Raw genomic sequence first — 12,388 nt, 5'->3', positions numbered from 1 at the left:
GTATACATGCTACTGGGAAGGGTTAAGGACGGGGCCACACGAGGCGTGGTCTGACAACATATTGAATCAAATGAGAGTGGCCACACAGGGCGATCCTAAGCCGCCTGGGCGGATTGTCCGCGCCATGACCCGGATTGTCCGCGCGATCCTAAGCCGCGTTGGAGGGGATGACACACGTAGCCTTATGAGAGTGGCCACACGATACGGATTGTCCGCGCTGTTGGAGCTCATTTTCAAGCATTTGTAGTTGTTTTTTTGAGTTCGTGCTTGTGCGTTTCGGTTTATAGGTGTAAAATGTTCGATACTGACAAATTAATACAACTTGTTAAAGACAAACCATGTCTGTGGGATTTCTCATGTTGTACATTTCTCATGAGTGTATCTTCCTTAGTTATATGCGGTCGAAGCAATTAAAGTAGCTCGTCAAACGATGCTATCTACATGCGATAGTAACCAAAAAACTACGGAACTATGGTTTCGCATGTGCTCGTAAACGGTTTGGAACACAAAAAATGGTTTATCGGTTATGAAAGGATGGACCCAATGATTTCGGTTAACCTTAGGCTCTAGCTCACCACACGCTTCTAATGCACAAACTAACACAAGTGTTTCGTCCATGACTACAACGAGAACGAGTGAATTAAACCATGTTCTAATCTTACAGTACGGTACGTAGACTGGGAAACCTCAACCCTGTACGCTCTGTACGTATGATCGTACGATCATAAGCCGCGCGGACAATCCGCCACGTGTGGCCCCAGCCTAAGAAAGCTGCATGCTAGTCGAATACAACCAGCCACTGGAAAATGTCCGATTGCCCACACAAGGAGTACACATCTCTCTTGGTCTCAATTTCATTCCAAGTTTTTTTTCTTGTTGTCTCTGGTCCACATTAACTTGCCATTTAACTTATTATTATGAAATTGTATACCCCAAAACCCTACTTCCATCATGAGATTCCACTGGTTTTTCGTACGACCCATTTTTTCCCAACAACTTCTTTACTACTGTACTGTACATCATTGTCAACAATTTTTTCATTCACCACTATGTCGTCAACATAAGAGTCCGTGGCACATCGGACTTTTGAGTCTATTGACAGTTTGCTGATTAATAAATATTTTAATTCAAAAATAATTATTTTTAGTGCAGCATTTAGGCCGAGTGTCGCGTCAGAGAATAATTTTTATCCTTGAACCGGACGACTTCGAATTTCCATAAGTGAGGAGTAATATGAATCTGGAGATATGCCTTACGAAGGTCGATAGTGCTCACATGTTCTCCCAGCTTTCTCCATATCCTTAGATTTTCCCCACAAACCTCACTCTCCGCTGTATGGCTTGATACATAGGTTACTGATTTAGTTTCCACTGTAATCCATTACGGGTCACACTTTGTCCTTGTTATGTTGCATGACCGCCATTAAGGGAATTAAGCTATCAAACTCCCCATCATATGGCTGGAGCCAACTGTTTGATTCCAATTATGCACATCAGCGTCTAAGGCTTCCCTTGCATCCTTTGAAATTCAGTATGACTGTTCCTTGTTATTTAGATTAGGAGTTTTACCGCAATTTTTCCAATTTCATTCAACAGTCAATTTCCCATCAACAAATTTGGAATAGAAGTCACAATCATTAATAGCGATCGTTGCCATTCTATGAGTTTTTTTACAAGCACAACTCCTTCTCGCCCCGATACCCACATCCCGAATAATGCTATCTCCATCAATAGTGACCCCTACCATTGCAGTCACTGCATCCATCCCAAGAGGCATATCTGATACATTTGCAACACAATGGCAACCAATCAGTATGAGAGGAACACCTCTTACTAAAACTTGTAACATACATGTCATGTTACACTCAACTGATTCCTCATTAATCATTATAATCCTTTGACTGACTGGCTTCAACTCTAAGCTACTCCATATTTCACTAAACTAGGTAACACAATACTCCTTGAACATCCTAAGTCACGCAAGGCACAACATTTAAAACTTGATTTTAGGTCTACCGGTACTTGTCATCAATGTATAAGAAATTGCGCTGAAGAAATTGGGCCACCCACGCAACTCAAGGCAGCCCATTCACTCTTTTTTTATTTTGTGGCATATTGTCCTACCTCCCTGCACCGGTAACAGATTACCTTTGAAACATAAAGATTTTTATGGAGACATGAATATACTAAATGGCCTTCCCTGTCACAAACAAAGCATTTTTTGGGCCACTGTTTATTAACTTTGAAAACTATGGCATTAGCCTGTGCAACAGCCCCAAAGCTTGACTCACTGCCCAATAGATTACTAGCTCTTGCCATTACATCTGACAACTACGGAAAGATAAATAAATTAACTATATGAGACAGTTGATCAGTATAACTCATTTAAGGAACATGAGCCTACCGATTTTGATTTCGACCGTTTTTCTATAAGGTAAGTTTAGGGTAGTTATGGCGAAATATAGCGAAGGTCACTCGTCCAAAGCATGTTTACTGGACTCCTATGGGAACAACCACATTCGTCACATCTATTTTCCGGAATACAGTAGAACCTCTTTAATCCGAACTCCCGTAATCCGAACGTCCACTAATCCGAACCCCTCATTGCTGTACTCTATATACACAGTACTGCAGTTCTTTATTGTATCCTGTATTTAATTTACAGTACTGTTTATGCACCATGGTTACTACTGTATTAAATAAACACTGTATTTTACTTTATAAAACATTTTTTCACTTTCCCCAAAATAATGTTGATCAATTTTAGCCATGTTTTTGCTATTGTTATGTAAAAACAACAATATGTTCTGTAATCCGAACTATTCAATAGTCCGAACTACCCCTGGTCCCAATTAGTTCGGATTAAAGAGGTTCTACTGTAGTAACAAAGTACTAATGTATTTTGAAGTTTGAAAATGGACTAATGTCCGAAACATGTCACTTCTTTTTTTTATAAAATATAATATTCAGGGTGCTCAGTTGTACTTATTTACTTAAATATTTAATATATCAGCAGCCCTATTAAGTGAACACCTAAATTAAAAAATTATAACAAAGTACTATTTTGCCACACTTTTACAGTAAATAGCTTCTTTTAGCACTCTTTTTATACCTAAAGGTTGTTGTTTATAGTCAGCTGGAATACGGTAACACAGCTGGAGTATAGTAAATGAGCATTGGTTTTGCAATAGTTTATAGCTACGCTATGCTGTCGACAAAGCTACCTCTCCCCTCTCTGCGCATATAGACTCGTTTACTGCAACAATGCAAAAGCCTAACTAAAGGTGTTAAAGGTCGTGGGGAACGAGGTGAAGCCTGAGATTTTCGGTGGGAACGTTCTAAAGCGGGGAAATCCATGGTGGGGGTAGGAGACGAGCCGATCGTCGCCTCGCATAGCGACACTTCTCCCGCCACACCACTATTCCCCTCCAAGCTTCACCTCGTTCCGTACGACCTCTAGTTACTTCGATTGACAAGCGCCAGCGTGTAGTGTTATGGTCATTTACTATTAAACCTATATTCATAGGCGGATCTAGAAACCAAAATGTGGGGGGGCTAAGCTGGGCTGCCCGGGGGGTCACGAAATACCCCTGGGGGGTATGGGTATTGCTGGGGGTTATGGAATACCCCTCAGTGTCAAGGGGGGCCGGGAAAAATTTTTGAAAAAATATAAGCTCCAAAGATGTATTTTAGGCTATTTGTAAATCAACCTTAAAGGAATTAGCTCCCCCCCCAAGCCCCCCCCCCCTTTAGCCGCCACTGCCTATATTAGAAGATGCATGCATTACAATAAAGAATGTTGTGAAATTTCACATGAAATAGTTGAGTCAAAATAAATTAGCTCAAATCTGCAGATTGATAAATCAAAAAATAGCCCCCTGCCTCAGCAAACCTGCTGACTAAGCGAATTCCCATATGCCTGATAAAATTTTTACTTAAGTTAAATCTATTTAAATAACATTAGCTTTATTAAAAACGTGCTGCTACAGGGAGGGTAATACAGTGTGTTTTTAGTAAAATAATAGGTAATGAAAAAATGTGTTTTCCAAGTTTGGTCAAAATACATAACCTGTACTATAAGTATTTAATTATTCTACAGAAGAATAGCATGGGAATTTTAAATTTACAATATTTTGAGTTTTCTCCATATTAACTGTACAAAAACGCTTCAATATAGCCTACTAAATTATTCGGTTTCCTCAGCTCTTCAAAATGATTTTGAGAGAAATTAGGATTTTTTTGTTTTAAAGGTCAAAAATACGAAAAATATTTCTACCCCATAAAACCCTGTTCCCATAGTCCAATCATGCTGGTTTGCGAAACTGTTTAAATAAATGTGGGTTTACCCATTTGTACCAAATTTCATCAAAATCAGAAGGTTTTTGCTTGAGTTATCGTGCTAACAGACATAATATATTTAAGTATTAAATATTATATGAATTTGAACAGATAGTGTTTTTGGCCTCTGAGGACATCAAAACAAAAGAGTAAATCAGTCCTAGGTCCAGGTCATATCATGAGACCTACGGTAATAGCTTATTCCCTAAATGGGGAATTCCCTAAAAGGTATGAGGCCTATGAGTTAATATATTCAGCTTTATCTTCTCATTAAAACCACCACTCTTAAATTGAACTTATTGGTTATTTATTTTGTTAAACTACCGTATAATATTATCAATGGTATTATTCTGACTGTTCTTTTTTTTGCTCGGTAAGTTATTAACATAGGTTTTGATTAGTTTTTTACATTTGAGAGAAACTGTCACGGCAACCCATAAGGCCTATGTTAAATTTTGATTTTTCGGCGGTTCCGTCGAAGCCGGGGACAGTTGAATATCAGAACACACTTACACCGACAAAAACTGTTTTGCTGGAGCCGGCAACAATAAATAGAGCGCAATGAACTATTGTTTTTGAAATGGTGTTGTCAAATCCGAATAAATTGGCCTTGCTATGTTTGCTCCTCCACATGAGAAAGAGGAAACACCGCCGGAGTATTTGGGTCCATCCCATTCTAGGACAAAGACAGCTTCATGAAGGATTTTATATTTTATTTCATTCAGGCCAGGAATGGCCAAAATAAGTTTTTTTTAAATTATATCCGTATGTCCGTGACTGTATTCGACGAGCTTTTCTTCAAGATAGGCCTAAGAGTTAAAATACAGGGACAAGACACTGAGAAACTGTGATCCACAAGAGATGCTATCAGTAACAGGTAAAAAAACGTCATAATTTGAAGCCTAACTTATATGACATAAATTATTTGTGGAGGAGTGGCAGGGGCAGGTCCGGCTCTTTTGTTGGGACATGTGTTCATCTCCATTTGTACAATGGCTTGCGGGCCGTGCCGGCAGAGCATCCGGTCAGGCAAAGTAGAGAATATCTGGCGGTTTTGCGGGGCATTTTCCACCGGACCAGAGCAGTGTGGCTTTCCTGTTTCTAAACTTTTGCCGGTACCGATGGCCAGTGATTTTGCCGGTAAGTGTGTAGGGTAAGCGGGGGGAATTGGGTGGGCGGGGTAATTGGGTGGTAAATTTTTTAACAATTTTTATATTTTTTAATTATTGATATTTTAACATTTAAATGACATGTATGGACAGCCAATCTCTTCAAGAATAAGCCATAACCTTTTCAGATTTGTACCTTTAAACATTTAAAGGAGGGAAATAGTTTTAGGGACCCTTGTCATTTCGCGATTCTAAAAGTGGTATGCAAACTTTTTCAATCTTTCATATAAAATGCATTAAAATTTTCATACATGTGAAATTACATTATTTTTCACCATAAAATGAATAAAAATATACCAAAGAACATGCCCAATACTTATTTTCATAATAAAACTACTTTTAATTTATTTATTTTTTTTTTTCAAAAATGTTACCACCCAATTACCCCCTTACGGGAAATTGGGTGGTAAATTTTAAAACTGAGCTAATACTGTTTCCTTGGCTTAATTTAATTAAAAAAGGCAATAATAATAATATTTTGTGAATATAATTCACACTAGAGTTTTTGTTTTGGTATTTCACCACTACCACCCAATTACCCCTATACCAATACCATTAACCCTATACCACTCAATACCCGTGAGTTCACGTCACATTGGACTGAACCCAGAAGACCTAAAAAAGTCACAAAATTGTATTATAGTTACTTAAATAGGCATAAAGACTGCAGTAGTGACTGAGCTGATGTAGTAAACTAGTGCATTAGGCCTACAGTACATTAGTTTATACAGCCTCCCTTGTTTTATATCGTGCGAAGGACTGGAAAATCGTGCCTCATTTTGTAAAGTTTCGAGACCATATTACATAATTTAAACCTTATTAGAGAAACATTTGTCCCTATTTTCCTGTTAATATTATTAATGTACTCTTTATATTATGAATTTAAAAAACTGTAGGCCATAATATTTAATTGTGGTTAAAGATTTTTTTTATGTGCGTAGTTTAGGAAAAATATGTTTGTCACCACAAAATTTATGGTAAATTTTGTTTGTTTTTTACTAAACCTAGTTAAAAATGTTGCTTTTAGTTTCCTTTATAACACCCAATTTCCCAACTTTAATTAGCATTTAGTGTTTATGGATTGTTGACCTACCACCCAATTACCCCCATGGGGGTAATTGGGTGGTAAAACACATTTAAATTTTTTTAATTTTTTGGGGGAATTGCGGGAAAAAAATAAAACATGAAAAAGATAGCTTTTTGTATTATAAAATTAATTAAGTAGGCATTTAACAACAAAAATAGGAAAAGTGGCCTAACCAGATACATTTGTAAAACATACCTCCCAATTCCCCCCGCCTACCCTATTTGGCCTTAGTTGTGAATTAACACCTAAGTTAAAGGCCTAGTATTAACTTATAATTAGATAGAAATCATCCAGCTTGAGCATGAGCAATTTGGTCTTATTGAAAATGGTTAACAATTGAGCAAATAAATAGGCCTAGGCTCAGGCCCACTTTTATAAACGGGCAGACTGGGCATATGCCCAGGGGCGCCGGTGGTTTAGGGGCGTCCGCTGGGTGCCCCCAAACCAACACCAGCCAGCACTAGAAAAAAGGGGGCGCTACTCTTGGGTTTGCCCAGGGCTCCACTGACCCTTAACGCGGCCCTGCCTAGGCTTAAAATTAATTCAACTTTTTAACAAGGGATCTAAAACAATTATTATGTGACTGAACAAAAATTGTTCATTCATGTTGTGAAGTATAACAACAGGTTGAAAATAACCAAGACCAAGGTGTTGGAGTATAGTAAATAGGCTACAGAAGGTTTAACCACAACCATGAGAATATAACAACAAAAAGATAAGTTAGTCTAGACTGATGGACATAAGTTACTAGCAAGTTGATTAACATATGAATTAATACCTTATATTGATTAACTAAACCATCATTACATCAGTGAGCTACCTACATAAGTAATCAATCATAACTTATCAAAATCAGTAATAAGTAACTTAGACCTAGGCTATATTATTTTGGAAAATGATTTAGCCGTTTGGCAATAAGTTTATTATGAATATATTATGTTTAGACCTATATTAATAAGTTATTTAAGTAGGCCTACCCAACTCTAGGTTACAAATTAACATGAAAGTTAAATTCTGACAAGGTCTTTCCTGCATAGGCCTATTATTATAGGCTAGATTACAGAAAACATTAAGACAAATCGGCCTAAATGAGTTCAGTTAAGATGTCTGCTTCAACCTAGGGCATAGGGCATTGCTAAAGTGATTTTTCTTCATTGTTGTTTCCTAAATAGCATTCAAGTTGGTCTATTACCTTGTAACATGTATGAGCCAAAAATTAGGCTAAGTAACTCTACATTCTACTTACGGTTATTATAAAAACAGCCAAGGCCAACAAATTATGAGAATATAGGTAGGATTGGTTAGGATGAAGACACTAGAAGATGAAGGCTATGTTAGGCCCGTATTACACTATCATAGTTCTATGACATATATCTATTATCATATGTCTTTGATGAAAATTATTACAGTGTAATGTACCAACTATTATAATGGTTTTGAACTATGATAATATGTTCTCTCAAGGAGAACATATTATCATATATTTGATAATATAATATGTCATAGAACTATGATAGTGTAATACCGGCCTAATAGATTTAACAATCAATGACTAAACTATAAACTTTAATTTACGACTCCACAAAAGTAGAAAATATTTAAGAAAGGTTGTTATAACCTCTATTAAACTTACATTTACATTTTTTATGAAAGTGACATTCAGTGAAAAGTAATTTTATATTCTAATTCAACAATATAAAAGTATTGGAAATGTGTGGGATAAAACTAAACAGACATAAAATTTTCCTAGGCTAGTTCACATTAAATAATATCCTATCTATTGAAGCCATACCTCAAATTAACTTCGCCAACTGATTGAAATGAATCATAACGATATGATTAAGGACTAGCCTAGCCTAGATAAACTGATAACTAACTAAAACAAAAACAAATCTTATCTTATAACTTGTGTTGTGTTTGAGTTTGATTGAGTTGAGTGAGTACCTTACCTTATCATTGTCACTAATACCAACTGCAGCACGAGCACACAACACCATATCCATAGAGGTATAAAATTTGAAAGCAAGGAGGTTTATGGAAAAGATCACGTGGATGCTTTGACATGTAATTGTTCCATGTTCTGAAATGAAATTAACCCTTAATTTGGCAAACAAATCTGTTTTTGAAAACTACTTTTTCCTTGATATATTTCAATCAAATGGGTCCAAAGGAACTTCAAAAAATTAATTTTAAAATTCTTATAAGTATTTTTCCCAATTTTTTCATGTGTGCCATTTTTGGCACTTTGCCGAAGATGCGGAGACTTCTCTAGGAATCTCATGATGAATTAAATACAACAAGTTTATCTGTATAGCACTTAAAAATAAACTTTAGGGTTTGAATAAGTCGACATTATCACATATTAAATATCAAAATTGTATAACTATAATTATATGTAAGATATAACAAATCTATTTCTCCACAAAAGTTATAAAACTAATATAAAATGGTTTGAACGTCATTATACATGTAAAACCTCTACAAAACTATGTGATTACAATAGAAAATACGGTGCGCCACACGGAAGATTTCTAAGGTGCCGTTTGACGTCACTAACTGCTTGCGTCACCGTTCCACGCCGACACCGATTCGGAGTCGGCGCGAGCGTCGAGCTTGAGTCGAGTCTTGAGTCGGATCGGAACTCGCAACTCGGACGGAACCAGTGGAGAACTGCACTGGAAAGTTTTGCACGTTCGTTGTTGTAAAATTAAGTCCATTTAATACGTTCTCTATTGTCATTCAGATCAATAGTTGAGTATTTTTAATAACACAAGGAAGAATACATGAAACGTCAATTAGATGCCATAATATCAAATTAGATTTAGCCTACAATAAATAAATAATCCTCCTGCAAGTTAAAATTGCAGCAAACCTGCAGACTCCATTTGCCTTGATTTTTACTTAAAATTGTCAGACTTATTTCCTATTAAAATAACATCAGCCTAATTCATTGTAATTAGTGAGTAGTTAGATTTGCTGCTACAGGGAAGGTATTGAGGTGTTTTTTTTATATTAAAATGTTGATATAGGCTAGTATGAAATAAACAATAAATTGACAAAAATGTAATAAGAACAAACAAACTAGGCCTACAACTTAAATTATATTCTCTATAAGAATAACATGGAAGTTTTAATTTCTACAGTTTTTTAAAATTATCTTTGTACGCTCCAATATACAAAATTAATTATTTTTTTAAGCTATACAAAATGGTTTGGAAAGAAATAATGAATTTTTTTGCGTTTAGGCTAAAAAATGGAAAAACCAAACCAATTTTTACTGTATAAAACCCCATTCCCATAGTCCCCTCATGTTGGTGTAGGTTTACATGTTTGTACCAAATTCAATCAAAATGGGATTTTGGCTTGATAGTCATCGCACTAACGGGCACACATATATATGAATTTTACGTAAATCGGTCCTGGGTCTTACCATGAGACCTGTGACGGTAATAGCTTATTCCCTATAAGAGAAATTTGCTAAACGGTTTAACGAAAATTTTACTTCAAGATAATACACTAACATCATTGAAGCAAGCATCTAATTATACTTAAATGTTCCAATAACATCTTAACAATTTCTTATCAAGATTTCATTGTTCCATCAGTTCACCTACAAATTTCAAATTAGGCTCTCTAAGTTTTAGCTAGAATCCCCATCGTTCTTTGCTATAAAGTCACTATAGGCTAGTGGTGGGAATCACCGAATGAAAATAACCGAATCAATCGGTTATTGATGCTGAATAGACTAATTCGGTTATTTTATCCTGGTTCGGTTAAATTAGTCTTACCGAGCGATTCGGTGATTTAGTTATTCAGTTTGTCACATCATCAGGAAACTAAAATTTATTCGGCGATTCGTTCAACTAAAAATCACCGATTGACGCTAAAAGACTAAATGGCATTCAGTTTCCCATAAGATAAAAATTACCGGTAGTTGTGCTTTGTGACAGTGAATAATGACTAAAATTGATTCGGTGATTCATTCAACTAAAAATAACTGATTGATTATTCGGTCATGGAAACCATTCGGTTATCCCATCTAAGAGTAACTAAAAATTATTTAGATCATGCAGTTGTAAACATAGGCCTACCTGGGTTTCTGGATTGAGAAATAAAAATATCTAAGTTAACCATCAAATTATTACCAGCGAATCAGCCTCAACCACTCTGATTTTTATATTGGACGGTCGTTGACATAAAGCAAAGGCAGGACCCATGACGTCACACTAGTGGATAGATTCATGGATAAATTCATTGCCATATCCCATGTTTTAGGTAAATAAGCTGGCTGTTTGTCAGATTTTAATGGTAAGATTTTAGTACAACTATCCACCACTGAAAGCCTACATATTTCATGAGCAAGTTGAATCGTCAACCTTTTTAAACTTACTTGATACTTGTGTGCTGGACAATGTCGGATAGACTGCGTTATTATATATACGTTTAAAAATAAACACTACTATTTACATACATATAAACTTAATCAGGCTGTGGCGGTAAATAAAACGTGTTCCCCATTTTTTAAGGAAGGGCTTTTATATAACTTTTAGGGGCTCTTCACCCGAGTACAGTAGCCTATCTACCAAGCTATTTCTGATGGCTGCTTTAAAAGAGGTGATGTTCATGTCCCGCACCTTATCCAGGTTATCACCTTATACCTTAAACTAAACAATTAAAAAAACTTTCAAGCAACAGCTATGTCCTTGGTTGCCTTCTTCTTATAGTTGTCTGCAACATTGTTAAGATAAGAAACATTTATGTTGCTGCTTCTGTTGTAATTCTATTTGTCAACATCAAAAGCCTATGCCTATCACTCTATTACATACCAGATTGACTCAAAAGGAAATAAAAACAAAATTGTGCAAACATCTCTTTTGATACCTTTGAATTGGAGGAAGAGGAGCTTTTTTGGTTAAAAAAAATTTACATTATGGGACGGTTGGTGACGTCCTTTGGATATTAATAGGCAAGCACCGTGGATGCGATACTCCCTGGTGTGGATTAACATCCGCACGAGTGAGTACTACGACTATCCGCAGTACTATCCTGATAATTACGCCAATTTGTATATACCAAGGCAAAAATTTGGTTCGGATTCCACTATAAACTGTAGGCCGTCCCTTAGTTGCCATTAGCTGTATGGGCTATTAGTTAATAGCTGTGTCTAAGAATGTCGGCCTTAAGTCACTAACAAGACTACAAGATTGTGTCAATCATTCTACACTCATCTCCATTCATACTTGGCTAAAAATACCTATTTTGTATGTTCACAATTTCATTGAAAAGTATAAAAACTATAAAGTATTTCCCTTCTTTAGAGAGCTCAAGAATTTCATATTTTGGTAGAAAAGAGATAAAAAACATTCTATCATAAATGAGCTTATCTTGTGATTTTCTAAATCCTTTTTGCATTCTAACACAGGTACCAATTTTCTGCTTAAAGAATTTGATTTAAAAACTGATTCGAGGCAAGAATAATTAAACTCAGTACCAGATTAAATTACTTTCGATTGAGAGCAAGTGATATAAGGTTCAAATTCAGTATTTCTTTAGTAACCAGTTGACAAAAATATCAAACTGGGAATGAAAACATCTTCTAAACTTGAAAAGTTTATTATAGTATTATTATCATGTCAATACTGAAGTAAATATAATTAAGTAATTAAATACAAACATTAGATGGAGTCACACACAAAGCTTGGCTTTGGGCCTCAACATCAGTAAATTCGGCCCTAAATTGGACTGGATCGCAATATGATACCTTTTCAAGGAAAAAATAAACACAAGTATAGCAG

The 12,388-nt window shown here is 35.9% G+C and overlaps 1 protein-coding gene across 2 annotated transcripts in view; it reads right to left on the bottom strand.

Moving 5' to 3' along the window:
• Window positions 1-8,506, bottom strand: part of LOC128985806 (uncharacterized) — a 32,437-nt gene extending 23,931 nt beyond the window's left edge. The window contains exon 1 of one of the 2 annotated variants that reach the window (XM_054405701.1): window positions 8,386-8,506. The gene's annotated coding sequence lies outside the window, so the exon portion shown is untranslated. The remainder of the gene's footprint in view (window positions 1-8,385) is intronic. The other variant, XM_054405693.1, reaches the window with a different exon arrangement.
• Between the last annotated feature and the right edge of the window lie 3,882 nt (window positions 8,507-12,388).

This window comes from Macrosteles quadrilineatus, unplaced genomic scaffold (genome assembly GCF_028750875.1).
Source record: "Macrosteles quadrilineatus isolate MER2022 unplaced genomic scaffold, UCM_ALF_1.0 Scaffold_1__1_contigs__length_201487025, whole genome shotgun sequence".
Taxonomy (NCBI): Eukaryota; Metazoa; Arthropoda; class Insecta; order Hemiptera; family Cicadellidae; genus Macrosteles; species Macrosteles quadrilineatus.
The sequence above is the reverse complement of the archived record's forward strand: the minus strand, read 5'-3'. Positions and strand labels throughout refer to the sequence as shown.